The sequence below is a fragment of the Lepisosteus platostomus genome, chromosome 7 (assembly GCF_059453375.1).
Source record: "Lepisosteus platostomus isolate fLepPlt1 chromosome 7, fLepPlt1.hap1, whole genome shotgun sequence".
Lineage (NCBI taxonomy): Eukaryota > Metazoa > Chordata > Actinopteri > Semionotiformes > Lepisosteidae > Lepisosteus > Lepisosteus platostomus.
The window spans coordinates 41,402,653-41,413,389 of NC_142617.1; the positions used below are offsets into that span (position 1 = coordinate 41,402,653).

The following is a 10,737-nucleotide window of genomic DNA, read 5'->3' on the forward strand; positions in this document are numbered from 1 at the left end:
AAGCACTGAGATCAAGACATTTTTTTAATTGGTATTATTAAAATACTATAATAAATACTATTTTCACTTAAAATGCAGCATATAAATCTAGAAGAGGACTATGTATTACAGTATGTATTTTTAGATTTTTCAGAAACTGACACCTTTCTCCACAGTGCTTTGGCACCCTGCCTCAAGCTCTTCAGATGTCCCAGTGAGATCGGCAGGTCCCCCACTCCCAGAGGGAGCCCACTGATCAGTCCATTTCTAAAGCACTGCAGCCAGGGATGTCAAGCTTGAGGGTCAAATTCCTGTAGGTCTTCCAGGCATTTTTTAATCAGCATCTGATTAAGATCTAGCTACCACCTTATCCAAATATTTAAGTAATTAAGGTTGATCAAACCATAAGAAAGGAAACAGATGAGAGGACACTGGGCTCACATAGGTAGTTAGTTGCTGAATCATTTCAGAATCTCAACCAACAATTTCTTGAAAGAAGTCAGGCTTAAACAATGTGGCTGGGTGTCTTGGTCCAGACTCCCCCAATCATTTGCATAAAAAGGTTTCCTCGGTTTTTGGTTTTAAATATAATCCCATGGAGTTTTCACTTAAGCCCTCTGGATCATATGTCACTGTTGGCTCTGAGGAACTCAGCTGGGTGGACTTTGTTGATACTTTCGATGATTTTGACTGCTTTGAAAAAGGCACCCATGTTGTCATCTCTGTTCGAGACTAAAAAGGCTCAGTTCTTTCAGCCTGTCAGTGTAAGACACTCATTGAAGCCTCCCACATTTACAGTATATATGGATGCTTTTCTCTGGTCTGATTCAAGAGCAGGAATATCTCTCTTGTGTGGTATTAAGGTCACAGTCAGGCAGAGCTCACAGTGCCTAATGATTGAGGTCCTGTGATGTCACTGCTCTAGGTAGTCAAGAGCACTATAATCCTACCACTGTGGCTTGGGTCTGGGGCTGGTCTTTTCAGCCTAGTGATTCACTGATTGCTTAGCCTTTGCTTATTATCAGGGTGAGGGTTAAGTTTGTGTGTAAAGAGGAGCTATCACCCCAAAATCCACTAAAGAGTTTTAAAAAAGGCAAAGTGAGATTAGGACATACAGCCTTTCTTTCCTCTCCCAGTCTTCAAAAGCCTGTTTTTACCTGCAACAACAGTAAAACTCAGTAATAACTCAGTAATAAATGCCTATCAAAAGTACCACCTTCGAACCTCGTAAAAAAAGGGCAGCAAAAAAAATGTTAGCAGTAAATGAAAAGCTAACCTATTCACTTCCAGTGTTCAGCAACATAAACTTTTATGGGTCCATAAAACTCACTCCCACAGTATTTCACTACCATTTACCTGTGTACCCAGAGGGAAAACGTCCATTTCCACAATTGGAAATGTTGGCTAAGTCACCTTCTTTGGCATTTTGTGCTTCCTACAAAGGAGACTGGTAACAAGAAGCCCACATTCCCCTGTGATTTGAGTGGTCATTGGGTTTCAAATGGCAGGTTTAAGTGGCTGAAGTGGCAGTAGTTAGAGAAAATGGACGGCTTCTACATGGGACACAGCCCATTATCATCGAACGAAAGTGGAATCATGCTGAGAGGCTGAAGCTGGAAATCATGTGTTGGGGCAGCCGAGTGGAAAAGGAAGGACTTGCAGAAGCCACAGAAAAAAGGGCAACAATGAGAAGGAACTGACAAAACAATCTCTTCTTTCATCTTTCGGAACATTGCACATATCCATACTCATCCTTCCCAGTCTGATGTGGAAAAGAAGCGTGAGGTTCTGCCTCTTCCAGGCTTGATGAGTACAATGCAGTACAGGAGTATACAAACCTGTTCTTAACAAGCTGCAGCTTGCCCAGTGCTCAAACACTCTGATCCCAAGCAAATAAAAAATGCATGAGCATATAGCACCTATTTTAGCTTCTTTGTAAAAACCTGTTATTTATACATGTGTTTTGAAGAACAGTAATAAATATACATATTCTAAAAGGGTCCCAAAGATACCTGTGAAATGCTTTCTCATGTCCACCCACGATCTGATAACAAACACTTTTGCGTCTGTTGCAATCAGCATTAATGTGAAGCTCCCACAGGGCTGAAGACCAGTAGTTTTACTGGGGGACAGGTGCTGGCAGCTCTGTGGGGGTGAGGAACTATGGCAAGCACTCCAGTGATACCATTAATGTTTGGGGGGGAATCACACATTAGCTTTGCCATTCACCTGCTTTGCAAGGAGTTTGGCCAGATTTCCTGTTATTAGATGTCGGCTTGCTTTGGAAGCCTGCCCAGTCCCAGGCAGTGCCCAGCAATGCTGGCTGAATCCATATTAGCAAGAGGCACCCGAGGAGCCTGCTTTTGATGCTGAAGAAAGGCTCTACTGAAATCAAAACACAAGGGAAATGAGTTTCCTAGGAGGACGCAGTCCTGTCATTTTTAAGACCCTGCGTTTAATTAATAGCCCTCAGCAAAGGCCTTGAAGGGGTGACTTTCCTCTCCGAAACACAATAGACCTCTTTTCACAGAAAAGCTCCAAGCCCAGAACAGGCAATGGTGATTTTATGCGGGGGTAAGCTGCCGAGAAGCGAGGTTGTAAAATAAACAAGTCTCTGCACTAGGAGGTTTAATCCAGAGGTAACCAGTCTGGTCTGTCCACAACCCTAAATGTTTTGCCAACTATTTCAGATAGCTGATCATTTTGAATGGAATTGGTCTGCTTGCTCAGGAGCTGGCCAGGAATACTGGTCTTGTTTCCATCCCAGAGGACTTCTGTTTACTTCATTCACATGACTCACTCAGTGTCAGGCAGAAGAAGTATTTCTCACTTCCCACTGGGGTGGAAGGTCTGAGGTAAACCCAGATACATGGGATCACTCCTGATGGGAGCATTGTGTTTTTACTTCAAAGTTTTTACTTTTCGGCTTTCCTACAAGCTACACGGATGTTTTCTAGGTAAGACAAGTGGAGTGGCCTTTTTAAAACAAGAAGCCCCTATAACTCCTGCCTGCTTGTCAGATTCCCCATATGTAGAATTAACCAGCCTTTACCACCACACAGTAATGCAGTGCAGTTGATACACGACATCAAAGACCTCGATCTGCATGTCAAACCATGTGTGCAATCAAAGCATTAGTTCTGCAAGGATTTTACTAACAGTCAAGCATGGAGAAAGGCTGTCTGACTGTTGGGAGAACAGGAACTGATCAGCAAAGAAAGCAAATTGGTTCATCTGTTGTGCAGATCTTAAACTGGTTTCAGAATTGTTTGTGTGTAAAAGTGAATTAGGAGTAATATACAGTATTCTATGCAAGCACTAGAACCCTTACAATCACATCAAACACATCACTGTGCTCTGAGCTCTGCTTCCGATGTGCATAACCACAACAGCAGAACATTATTAATTGATGTTACAAAACCGGTCAGCAACAATGCTGTTTTCTGTCTATAAAATCCCTGATGGCTCTTTGAATAAAACCCCACAAAAGAGAGATAAATTAGCTAAGAAAAGTGCTGCCTGCAGATACTGTATATAAGATTTCCATAGCTCATCTTCTATCTCCTCACCCCACTCAAGTCCTCTGTATCTAAAAAGGCCAGTATTCATTTCTGCTCGCACAATAAATAAGAAGAGCACTCTCTTGCCAAAAATGTATTTCAAGCCAGTAGACTGTGGAGGGTGTCTCATGTACAGTATAGTGACTAACTTAATGAAAAAAGTTATGCCTTTCGGTTTAATACGCATTATCAGGATGATCGTGTTTGCTAGGACCGCACATCTTGGTATGAGTTACCTACGTCAATGTCTTTTGATTAAATTGGGCTTTTGATTAAATTCAGCTTTCACTGCTTTCCAAGGCAGCCTGGGATTTTACTGTAATTGTCATTCCTAAAGCTTAGTGCTGTAAACTGCAGTATATGGTACAGCATGAAATGTACTGTTTAACCCGAAACACACTGTTCAGGGTCTCAAAATGTTTTAGTTCTTTGGTGCTAGTGTGGCTTTTCTTGCAAAATCTCCACACGACTAGGGAAGCCCCCCAACACCATAACTTTGAATCACATAAATCAGAGGACCCCAATCCTGGAGCTCAAGTATCGTAATCCAGCAGGCTCTCCTGGTGTCCTATGTAAGACCTATGGAGATGTATTACGTCATCCCAGCTGAGCAATTCAGCCTCACTCTTCAGTTACACTGTTTATCATTTAAGAGGCTGGCTCGGCTCACAGCCCACAAGGCTAGAGGTTGGGCAAACCAACACCTGCTGTGTTTTACAATCTATCCATCCACGTACAGTAGTCCAGTACAGGGTCACAGAGTCCCAGAGACTGACCTGACAGATAATGAGTACCAGGGAGGATACGCCTGTTCTCCTTGGGGCACACACACTCGCGTTCATGCTTTTACACACCGACATAGGCACGCACGCATGCGCGCTCACATGGGGGAGCATTTTAAAAACCGCTCACTGACCTCGTCCGCAGCCCCCTAGAGAAAACCTACGCGGTTTCACAATCTTCACAAGATTTGCCTTCTGTCTGTGTTTTGCTTCCAGATTACGTTTCTGCCCAAATCCTGAGAATCCCTCAAGGGTCCCACATGGCAGCTCAGCCGCCAATCTGACTGCTTACGGCTTTATTTAAAAACACGGCGTTCGCATTTGTTTATCTTGGGGGGGTTTTGTTTCCATTTTTGCCTTCAACGGCCTGCTGGTCGTAATCCGCTCCCGGCTCCCTCTGTGCATTCTGGGAACTGGTAGTAGCAAACAAAAGGAAGCAGGAAGTGGCCTGCCAAATTTAACGACCTTCAGTGGCACTTAATTAATGGTGTTTAAATGTCCTCTTGTATGATGTTCTGCGCTTTTTGTAAGATTCCCATGTATTTAGGCGAATGGAAATTAGAGGATCCATCTGAGGCACTGATTGATGGCTGTGTAATTATCTCGTTATTCAAGGTTTTTTTTTGTAAGCCACTTTCAAGCTCTCCTGTTGAAGAGGAAGAAGTGGGACAGAAATGTGAAGTCTCTTAATGTGTTTGTTCTTTTTCTTTTCTTTAAAAAAAGTGATCCTGCTGTCATTTCACATCATTAGCACGAAGGTCTGACTTTTGACAGAAACTCTCTTACTCTTTGTCAGAGACCAATTTGAACTCTTTAAGGAAGCCTAAATACAGTACATATATATATATATGAAATGACAAGTTAACAGTTTGTGAATGTCTTAAATTATCTGCATTGTTGCACACTCTGTTACTCAGTGTTTGTCTTTACTTATTGCTTATGCATAAACACAATTTGATGGTACACATCTTAATATCTTCTACAAAAATGTTATGTTTTGTTTGAAGCTCACACCTACTCCTGATAGATCTGCATTTTGTAGCATAAAAAGTAGCCTGGATGTGTAGAGAGGAAAGGATGATGTTAATGATGAGGCCTGACAATCATAAAACTGCTACACTAGATTAGCTGCTATGACACTTGATCATGTTTTTGAAGATCGTGATCAACGTGAATTAAACATTACTAAATGACAAGCTTGTTTTCTTTTCACCCAAACGAAGCCATATTAATAACATTCAAAACTGGTACAGCGGAAGAAAAAAATAGTGGAGACTTCAAGTACTTATATTGTAACTCCTGATTGCGTCTGCGATGTAAAAGACTGTTGCACTGCAGTGTCTATATAGTTATTCTGTAAATGGAGTTCTTCAACAGTTTCAACAGACCTCATGTTTACAAACGGCATCATTTTCATATACAGAGTCCTACTACATTAAACAGAGCAGCCTTGATAAACAGGTGACGCATGCGACATGGACACTATTCAGCCCATGTGGATGCTAGTGACTTATTGATCTTATCCAGCTGAAAAAAATGCACTGCCTCACTGTGCTGATCACTCATATAGACAAGAGGAGGGAAGCGGTGCTGTAAGAAGTAACGCAGTGAAATCGTTAAAGCTCAGGGACAAGTAGGAGGATACAGAGATACAGGAATCAGGGAGGAGGAGGACAGAATAGAGTTCAAGAGCTTTGAGAAAAAACACCTGAGAGTTTCAAGAGTAGACACACCCTCCCACAAATGAACCAAGTTGAGTGTAAAAATGCTTTTGTTGGAAATGTCTTGCAAAGCAACTTTTTTCCCCCTTGATTTGCTGACTTGCACACACATAACACTCCTACTCCATCTTCCTCTGATACCAAACTGGCGCCCTAGCAACCCGTTGCTATTAGATACTGCTAGGCCTGTCGCCATGGCAGCAGGTTCTCACTCTCCACTTTTTTCTCTCTTATGATCTGAAAAGGATAAATAAGTGAAAAGATAAACTACCTGAAAACAATTTTGTAAGTACTGCTTTGCAGAGATGCGAAGGATGGAGGAATTTAAAGATGTTTCAATCCTTTTCGGGATCTCAGGTCAAACGTTTTGAACCATGCCATCTTAAACCCTGTCCACTACTTCTGTGTTTCCCTGGTACACATCTTAAATAGCTCTAAGCTCTTTAGCTGTGATCTGTGGCTTTATTGTTAACACTATCATGGAGCTGGGAGACAGCAATATTCTCAAAATTGTGAACTCATCAGGAGGCTCAGAGGAGATGGAGAAGTCATCTCCCTCTATTTTATATCACCGCCTACCCCAGCTGTGCAGCAAAGTTTCCAGAAATAAAAAAAAAATGGGCAATTTCTATTTCAACCTTATTTTCATATCCCAATAACATTTCATTCTGGCATCTTAACACTTTTTTTGGTGAACAGTCAGCTCTGATGACAATCATAATACTGAAATGCATGTGCTTATACCTATTGGAAAAATAAATTGGAGCTGTATATATAATGCATCTCAGATATAGTGCATCTACAGTGTAAACACGTATATTGTTTGTTGCTTTTTATGCAATTGCTTTATAGTTTTCAGGGTATATTAAAGAGAAAGAAGAATATATCACCCTTCGATTTCTGCTGCTACTTTGGTGATTTTCCATATGGGACAGGGATGGTGGAGAGTGGAGCCAGTGGAAGAAATCTAAAAAACCACCTGCCCTGGAAAAGGACAGAAAACCTGATGCCTATGACTATTTCTCAGTCTGTAATTCACAGCCACTTTTGGAGTTAACCGAGGTATCCAATGACATGGGAAAGTAAACAGCTCTGAACAACTGCTTATTTCAAAGAAAACTAATAAAAACACAGGAAAGGCAAGTCTAAAAATAAGGTCCTTCATGTCTATAATTACCTCTTCTAGTGATCCTGAAAACACACACGGTATTTCTTCTCTTTTCAGAGTTGTTGGGCTAATTTGTTTTTTGGGGTTATTGTTGTTGTCCATAATTATTTTTAATGCTTAGATTACACTTACCTTTGTTTAACTTCTAATTAGTCAATTAAGTACCAGTGAGCATTTGGCAGCTTTGCAATTTAAAAAGATTTTCCAGAATTGGCTAACAAAAAAAAGCTCACATTGACCTACACAAGGAGAAGAGCTGTGAAAGCTGTCTGCCCACCTGCGGGGCTTTCCCAGACTCTTCCAGAGTGCTGCTCTTCCTTATCCACAGTCTATTGTGCTCCAGTTCCCTTATTATTGGCAAAGCATGCTTATGGTATGGCATTCCAAACTCTGCACATCTTGGCAAGATGTGTGGATAAACGAGAGTGAGGAAGTGCATAGAGAGTCTTCTGACTCGCCAACCTTCGAACTACTCATCTCTTAACAAATCACGGGCAACACAGCTCTATATGGAAGGCCACCTGGAGGAGATTGCAGGGATCTGCAAGCAAAGGTTTTGCCCTGGATAACATTTCCCTCGCTACCCTTGACGATGTACTCAACTAATTGTGCTCTTGGAGAACCCATGTCATACTCAGCAAGTGACAGAACCCAAACTCAGCCCTCTCTCAAGTGAGGCCCTGTACCCATTGAGCCACTTTGGAAATCTTCCCAAGACTGCAGTTCCTTTAAATCTTCACACAAAAAAGAATCCTGACTAAACTGGAAAGGAACTCCTGAACAAAATCAAGCTACATAATAAAGGAATAATGATACTTAATGAAGATGGTGTCACATGTTAGACAAACAGTAGTTTGGCATTGTGTCAAAGTAGTGATTAAAGGGGTGAATTGCATATGACACAATGTGAGGTATTCTCACATATGGAATCAGTTCTATGCGCGAACAATATGCTGAAAAGTTTAGGAATATATTACTGTACTTAAGAAAAGGTTTCTAATAATATTAATACATGTTACAAGAGGAATGGATAAAGACTGCTGATAGCCATTCTGAACAGTAAATTCTGTCTCTGAACAAACATAAGAATGAAAGCAGAGAAAGGTCTTAGGAGTCATATTTACCCAACCTTCTTTGACAGTACTTAATGAGAAAACCAGCTCTACTGCAGGTGAACATTAGCCTTTGATGCTATGTGGTAACACAGAACAGAACTGAAATATTGCCAGAGAAATTCTGAAAATGAAATGAGTGCATGTTCATTTGCTTTGCATCGAAATATAACTAATAACTTATGCATGTGGCTCAAAAGGAAATAATTTATGAATGTGCTTTTATCCCATGCAGTGCACTGCATTTGTCAAATCACTGTTGAGCCACTGTAGGAGACACTACTTCCACAACAGGACCTGCTGGGGTCTGACCCACAACTAGTAAGATTCCTTTACTTTTGCTTGTGTGCCACTACACTACTGCTCCAGCTGCGATTCCAAGATGTAACTTCTTTGTGTTTGCACTCCCTGATGTGTCACACATGCGTGTGTTGACTCTCTACAAACCTGCCTTCACCAGGCTGACATAGTTACAGTCCGAATACTAAACAGCATGTCAGGTCGCTCCCTCTGTCCTGCAAACACCTGCCTCTGTCCCTGACTCCTGGCTCTCCCTGTCTCCCCTGCTTTGATCTGCTAAATGTTCCTGCGGTTTTCCAAACTTGTCTGCAGATTTCGCCAGTCATTCCTGCTGCTGTTTGCATCCACCTCAATTCTGGCCATGGCCACATCTGCGTTGTACAGACATGCATAATCTCTTGAAACATTTCCCTTTTTTTCTCCTGCTACGTCAAGCACCACTGACGTACTTACACCAGCAAGAACCTACTTAGAGTTGATACCTGAGCTCCAGATTTTCTCTTTTTTTCATACCACGTGCAAAAATTCAAAAGCTTTCAGGAAATGCCTTAACACTTCACTTACTGAGACCTGTGGCAACGTAGTTGACCTGGAAGTGCCTCAAAGAGAGAGATCACAGAAACATGCTCGATAGAAACAGTACTTGAACTTGAACTGACCAGTGAGAAATGAGAGTCTTTCAGCTTATCTAGCCCATTGGGTAGTAAGTAGCTAATAGATCCTACAATCTCCTCCAGCCCACAAAAACTTTGTGTAAAGACATGCCTCTGGAAAATCCAGGGGGTTAACAGAATTAATGCCCTGGAGGTTTCTGAATACCTGAATCAGGTCCCCACACAGTCCTATCAGGTCGAGACTAAAAAGGTAAGCCTGTCAGTGTAGGACAATCTTTCAAGCTCTCAAGTGTAAATCAAACATTTCACGTTGCCCCGGGAACAGTTTATCATGCCTACAAATAGTGAAGAGACAAACAGATTTGAAGGACTTTTCTACTCATTTCCATGGCACAGTGTAAAACCAAAACATCTGTCCAAAGCTTGACAGCAGTTATATGAACAGGATGTCCCACTGTCTCTGGACATGTCCCAGACAGCTGGGTTCCCTGACTCTGTGCTGCCCTTCCAGGCTTGATCTGTTTATCCCTGGCTGCCTGGGTTCATTCACAAACAAGGCAGAATTTCGAGGGGTGTTCAATATTCGTGTGCAAACTCATTCACTCCCCCTCACCTGTCTCTTTTCACTAAGCAGCTGAATAGTTCACATCGGTTCATCCCCAGGTCGTGTGGCGGGCAGGAACTGCAGGAGGACTGGAAGGAAAGCCCCGTCTTCTTCTCAGCTTCTGCAGGTCTGCACTTCTTCCGTTACTGCCTCCCTCCAGGATTGTTTCCACCGCTGCACAAACACAAAAGCTGCGGTTGTTTTTTCTCATTGCTTTGAACCCCACATTGTTAAAAGAGTCCCAGAGAGCACAGAATGCAATGTGGTGATTGTAGTGATTGAGAGTTAGGGCTGGGGTGAGACGGAATGCGACTTGCCCCAAACAAAAGGTGGTTCACACTTCAGTTTCCTCGGACAACAAAAACTACTCCTTCGGTCATTCACGAAAGGGTCTCAGTTCTGCAGATACTTATCTCATCTTCTTACATTTACTTCACCTGTAGCTTTCTCATCTGACTGGTTGCATTAGATATCCCACGGGCAAAGAGCTTTAAATCCTTATTGCACAATGTTTGGCAATTGGGGGAAAAACTGTATACACACATTGTTAATGTTTTAAGAGCAAAAGAAAATCAGATTCTCTGTTGAAAAGTATTATCCCTCCTCTGACAAGCCAGTCCCTCATAAATACAGTCTCCTTAAATAAATTACAATTTTCTCATTGCTGCAGTTGAATTACAGCATCAGTGCATCACAATTGTCAAGCTGCTCATGCCTCATTAAATATATTACTAAATTTAAAAATGTAATAATACAAGATAAGTTCCTGCCTGCACTTTGTTTTGCAAAAAGCATTCGTGCTGTTTGTCGATTAGTTTATTCATGACAGGAGAACATCAGAACAATGGGCCAGTTGACTGCTGAAGATATAAACAGCCTTTTGTATTTTATCGATCG

At 41.8% G+C, this 10,737-nt stretch overlaps 1 protein-coding gene across 7 annotated transcripts in view; it reads right to left on the bottom strand.

Annotated features, from left to right (window-relative positions):
* Nucleotides 1-10,424, bottom strand: part of LOC148658793 (calcium-independent phospholipase A2-gamma-like) — a 54,932-nt gene extending 44,508 nt beyond the window's left edge. For 6 of the 7 annotated variants that reach the window (XR_015940179.1, XR_015940180.1, XR_015940183.1 and 3 more), the window contains exon 1: nucleotides 9,850-10,424. The gene's annotated coding sequence lies outside the window, so the exon portion shown is untranslated. The remainder of the gene's footprint in view (nucleotides 1-9,849) is intronic. The other variant, XM_088640424.1, reaches the window with a different exon arrangement.
* Nucleotides 10,425-10,737: the final 313 nt, after the last annotated feature.